This window comes from Asparagus officinalis, chromosome 7, assembly GCF_001876935.1.
Source record: "Asparagus officinalis chromosome 7, Aspof.V1, whole genome shotgun sequence".
Taxonomy (NCBI): Eukaryota; Viridiplantae; Streptophyta; class Magnoliopsida; order Asparagales; family Asparagaceae; genus Asparagus; species Asparagus officinalis.
Genome location: NC_033800.1, coordinates 93647146 through 93653145, shown reverse-complemented (window position 1 = coordinate 93653145; position 6000 = coordinate 93647146).

Below are 6000 nucleotides of genomic sequence, written 5' to 3'. Positions count from 1 at the left end.
CCCTATAAGTTTGGCGGGAATTAAAAATAATAAAGGTGCCAACTTAAATAATTTTGACTAAATAGAGGCACATATATCTGCCCCTAATGTTTTCTAATCCCAAAAAAATACCCGCGCCACTTCTAATCTCCCAAAAAAAACCCGCGCCACTTCTAATCTCCCAAAAAAAAACCGTGCCTATTATCCAACTACTTCCGCCCCTATTGTTATAACAATTAGGGTAAATATTTTCTAAACCCTGATGTCGGCTATTTCTCCCCCCAAACAATAGACGAAGAAACCCTCCTCGTTCGAACCCTCCTCATTCACCGATCGTCGGCGGTGATCTCCTTCACCGATCCCGACGAGTCATCGGAGTTCGAACCCTCCTCGTTCCGATGCTTCCCCATGTTTAATTTATAGAACGTTTAATTTTAGATTTGTAGAAGATTTAATTTTATTTTTATCTAAGAAAATTACAAAAAAAATCTTAGATTAGACTATTTTTTTCAGTGTAATTGTTTTTAGGTCATCTTTCTTTTTATATTTTTTTCATTATAATTGTTTTAATGTTAGTATAATTTTTTTGCAGTATAATTTCGTTGCCACCATTGCAAGGGTGCCCTCAAGGTAAATCCAATTTTTAGCGTTATTTTAGCATCATGATTATTCCATTGAATTTTATTGAGTTTATTTATTTTTTATTGGATTACTTTTTGTGTCGTTAATTAATTATTTTAATGACGAAAAATTGATACAACTGTTATTTACTAATACTGGATAATATCATGCAATTGAAGCAATCACCTTGACGTAAATTCTTTGATGATTTACTAAGTAATCTTCCTCTCTGACACAATCACCTCATTTCCTTAAATGTTCCATCCAAGATTCACAATTGACTGATCATTGTAAATTTTTATTTTGTAGTTGCTATCCATAGGAGACATTTGGGCTACTAAGTGTTACTTTGATACATGCATCAGTAATTTGCATATTGAATTCTTCATCATGTTTCAATCACTGCCCTCCCCCATGAACAAGTGGATTAATTTTTTTATCTATAGATGATGAAGGGTTGTGTTGTTTGGAGGATATCAAGTTTAAATCTCAAATATGCTTGTGGTGAAAAGAATAAAGGAGCAAAAAAGAGCCTCTGAGCTTTGTTGTCCTTACCTGAATTCTAAACATGAGCAAATATATATGACTCTCCAATGAAAAAACTGCAGAAAGCTCTCCTTTCTATCAAGATTTATTACCAAAACTCTCGGGTCTCAATGAGTTAAGCTAAAATTCATTTCTTCTACTTGTTTTTCAAATGAACCCTCTTACCTGCTTAAATTTTACAAAATGCCCTAGCCCACCATTGATCAAGAGGAGTTAATCGCAAGTCTAAAATAGTACAAAAAGTTTTTTATTTTACACCTTGATAGAATAGAAAATGTTTTGCCTCACTCAATAGGACACAGAGCACAAAAGAGTTGTCTTGAGTTTATCCTTCACAGTTATGGAAAACATTGGTTTTGATAGAAACTGGTGTTTAGCACAAGGCCACGTTGGACCTTTCATGTTCCCTTGTGGAGCATCACACAATTAACCTCATTCTATAGAACTACCGACCACATTGATTTCATTATGCTCTAAGGGTCCATGACTTAATATATAATATATACTTTTTTGTGGACATGATTAAGGGATACCTTCCATCTTTAGAATGTGCTTTCTAATATTTATTAGCAATGGCTCCATCTAAGTTGTACGCTTAAGTGATGGGGAATATATTGGAGCTGATTCAAGAAGTTCATGATGCATGACTCTTATATTCCTTGATCCTCATATCATAGAAAATCATACAGGGAGGAACTAGGAGATGACAGGTTCTCTACTGCAGAATTTCATAAAATATGTCATCTTGTTACACTGCATCTCTCTTTGACATTGGTTTTGTTACTAATTCAGATTATTATAGTTCAGATCATCAACATATTTAGGATTCTATTAGAACACTGTATAGAAAGTAAGTATGATTGGTCCAATTTTATTGAACCAATCCTTTTGCATATGTGTTTTCCACTGGCTTAGTCATTTCTGTATTTCTTGATTCATTTTTTCCCCAATATTTTTTAGATACCATACATCTAATTATACAATATAAACTGATGTCAAACTTGATGCATCAGATAGACTGTTTTCACTTCTGTTGTATTCCCCATTTCACATTAGGATTTTGATGTTTGTCTCTATCTCTTTCCATTTTTTTACTTAGTTCTGACCATTGACTGAATAGGTTTTGCATGTGTGAATAGGTTCAATTTGGTGTTCTGTTCTGCAAAATAGTTAAACAATGGATAAAAGTTGGGTACATTTTGATCGCCGAAGTCCAGATTATGTTGCAGGGTTGAACTTATTTGTAGATGAAGCCCTTGCCAAGTCTAGTCGTAAAGATAAGATCACATGTCCTTGTAAAGAATGTTTAGAACATCAAAATCTCCGGCATTGAAACAGCCTGGAGAAACAAAACTGTCACTCTAAGTATTTACAGTTACATCCTCCCAATTTCCTCTTTGAAATGTATCGGTATATCCTCATTCAAAACTTTTGAAAGAATGGCAATCTTGATTACTCGAAGGAGAATGTCAGGGCTGCGATTTTTTCCTTGGAATAATCTCAAATTCCTTTCTTGCCACACAAAATAAACTGTTGCAGCTAGAGCCATTCTCTTAATCTTCTTCATGAACCCCTTGCCCTTAAGATTATGAGCATACCAGTTTAGTAGACAAGTCCAATTGCAAGACCTCCATTTAAATTTCAACCAATCCATCACACTGTTCTATACTTGGGCTGAATATATGCATTCAAATAAGAGATGATGACAAGTTTCCTCTTTTTGCTGATCAGAAGGACACAAAACACAGTGGTTTGTATTGAGTATCCTCATCCTAATTAGCCTGTCCTGTGTTGACAATCTGGAAAGAGTAGAAAGCCATAGCACAAAAGAGTGTTTTGGGTAGTTCCACCCCTCCCAAACTGTGTTGTACCAGGAAATTTGAGCAGAGCTATTGAACAGGTTATAGATAGAGGAGATTTTAAGCCTACCATTAAAACAGCAGCTATTGATGAAATTTGTGAGATTGCTGACAGATCCAAACTTGATCAACATCTTGTCTCTAGCTCTTAGGAGCTGTCTCCACACCCAGGAGTCCGAAGCTTTGTTTTGTACATGCCATATATCTGATTGGTGTATATAATTTTCGTGAACCCACTTGATCCAAAGCAGATCTTTTTTCATATGGATCATCCAGATGAGCTTAAGTGCAGCAGAATAGTTCCAGTCCCTTGCAGAGAAGAGCCCCAAGCCTCCATGTTTTTTGCTTTTGCAAACATCAGACCAGGAAACCTGATGAATATTGTTGTTCCATAGGAAGGATGAACATAGACTGTCTATTTTTTCAAGTACTTTCATAGGCAGGATAAAATTACTCGTCCAGAATGTTTGAACACCCAAGATGACAGATTTTATTAATTGCAATCTCCCTGCGTATGAGAGAAATCTCCTCTTTTTCCACTGAATAAATTGATCTGAAATCCTGTTGATGAGTGGTGAACAATCAATGAATGATAGCCTTTTAGACATAAGAGGTAACCCCAAATATCTAACTGGTAAAGTTCCCTCAGGAAAATTGAGCAGATTGCAAATCTGGATTTTTAAGCTGTCCTCAACACCACTGACATAAACTGAACATTTTGTAGGGTTGATTTCCATCCCAGATACCCTGCTGAACTTAAGACAGATGTGCAGTTTCATTATAGAATGGATATCAGCTCTTGCAAGGAGGAGAAGATCATCTGCAAAGGATAAGTGAGTAATCCCTAATCGACCACATTTAGGATGAAACTTGAATGATTTATCATTTTTGAGAGTACTCAGCTTCCTAGAGAGGTATTCCATCCCTATAAATGGATGTTGCTGAAGGAGGAGATGTAGGTGAAATGCATGATTTCCTTAATGAAACATTTGTGCAACCAAATATTGGTGAGAACGTAGGGTCATCGAGGCAACCTGTTTTTGATGGTCGAACACCCGAGGCAGAGCGATTTTTTAAGTTACTTGAACAAGCTGATAAGGAGTTGTATCCAGGATGCAAGAAGTATAAAAAATTGGATGCCGTCGTAAAATTATACCAGATCAAGTGTTTGGGAAATGTGACTAACAAGGCTTTTGATATGTTTTTAGAGCTTTTTAAAGATATGTTGCCTGAGGGAAATTGTTTGCCATGATCTATTTCACAAGCTAAAAAGATTATTGATAATTTGGGCCTTACTTATGAGAAGATTGATGCTTGCCCTAACGACTGCATGTTGTTTTGGAAAGAGACAGCAAACTTAACTGTGTGCTCTACATGTGGTGCGTCAAGATATCAAGTGAAAAAAATAACAAGAGTTGGGGATACTTCAACTGGGGATAATTCTAGCAAAAAAGTATCAGCTAAGATTCTTCGGTATTTTCCACTAACACCGAGGTTGAAAAGGTTGTATATGTCAAAACATACTGCAGAATATATGAGATGGCATGCGACCGAATGCCCTAAAGATGGATTTATGAGACACCCGTCAGATTCTCCAGCTTGGAAGCATTTAGATTCGTTGTACCCGAATTTTGCATTTGAAATTCGAAATGTAAGATTGGGTTTGGCAAGCGACGGGTTCAATCCTTTTGCACATATGAGTAGTGATCATAGCACTTGGCCCGTCGTAATTTCTGTTTATAATCTGCCTCCGTGGATGTGCATGAAGCAACCCTTCTTGTTTCTTTCTTTACTTATTCCGGGCCCTAATGCACCTGGAAATGATATTGACGTGTACTTGAAACCCTTAATGGATGAGCTAAAGGAGTTATGGGAGGTTGGTGCCAACACTTATGATGTGTTTTCCAATCAGTCATTCAACATGAAAGCTGCTGTGTTGTGGACAATAAATGACTTTCCTGCATATGCGAATCTTTCGGGATGGAGCACGAAGGGGAAGCTTGCATGTCCTCAGTGTCATCATCAAACAGTATCCAAACGCTTGCCTAATTGTAAAAAGCAATGTTATTTGGGTAATCGTAGATTTTTGCCCATAACGCATAGATTTCGAAATGATGGAGCTTCATTTGATGGCAAATGCGAGAGGGGTCAAGCACCAAAGATGTTGACCGGGGCCCAGTGTATAGCACAAATGTCTAATCTGATCTTTACCTTTGGGAAATCACCAACTTCAGAATCTGAAACTGATGATATTACACGAAAAAAGAAAAGGAAAAGAAATACTTTTGCCGCCTCCAAAGAACCAAGAAATGGTACTAATAATCCATGGAAAAAGAAAAGTATTTTTTTTTTCTTTACCATATTGGGAGCATCTTTTGATACGTCATAATCTAGATGTGATGCACATTGAGAAGAACGTATCAGAAAAAATTTTGTATACATTGTTGGGCACTTCTAAAAGGACAAAGGATGGACTTGAAGCTCGTGCTGACCTAGAACTTCTCAATATAAGGAAAGGTCTCCATCCAATTCGTGTGGGAGCTAGGACATACTTACCTCCTGCAATATTCTCTATGACTAATGAAGAAAAGACACTATTTTGTCTTGTGTTATCGAAGGTGCGAGTTCCTGATGGATACTCATCAAATGTTGCGAGGTCTGTTGATGTGAAGGATCAAAAAATACATGGTTTGAAGAGTCATGATCATCATGTTATAATGCACCAATTACTCCCGCTTGCGATACGAAGGGTTTTGCCTAGACCACTTACTCTTGTTTTGCTTGAGTTAAGTGCAATCTTTAGACGGTTGTGCAGTAAGAAAGAATCTGAAGCATCATTCAAGCATTTGGAATATAGAATTGCATTGACCGTATGTTATTTGGAGAAAATGCTCCCTCCTTCATTCTTTGATATAACGGTTCACTTACTAGTTCATCTCGCCCACGAGGCTGCTATTGCTGAACCAGTCCAATATCGATGGATGTATCCCATTGA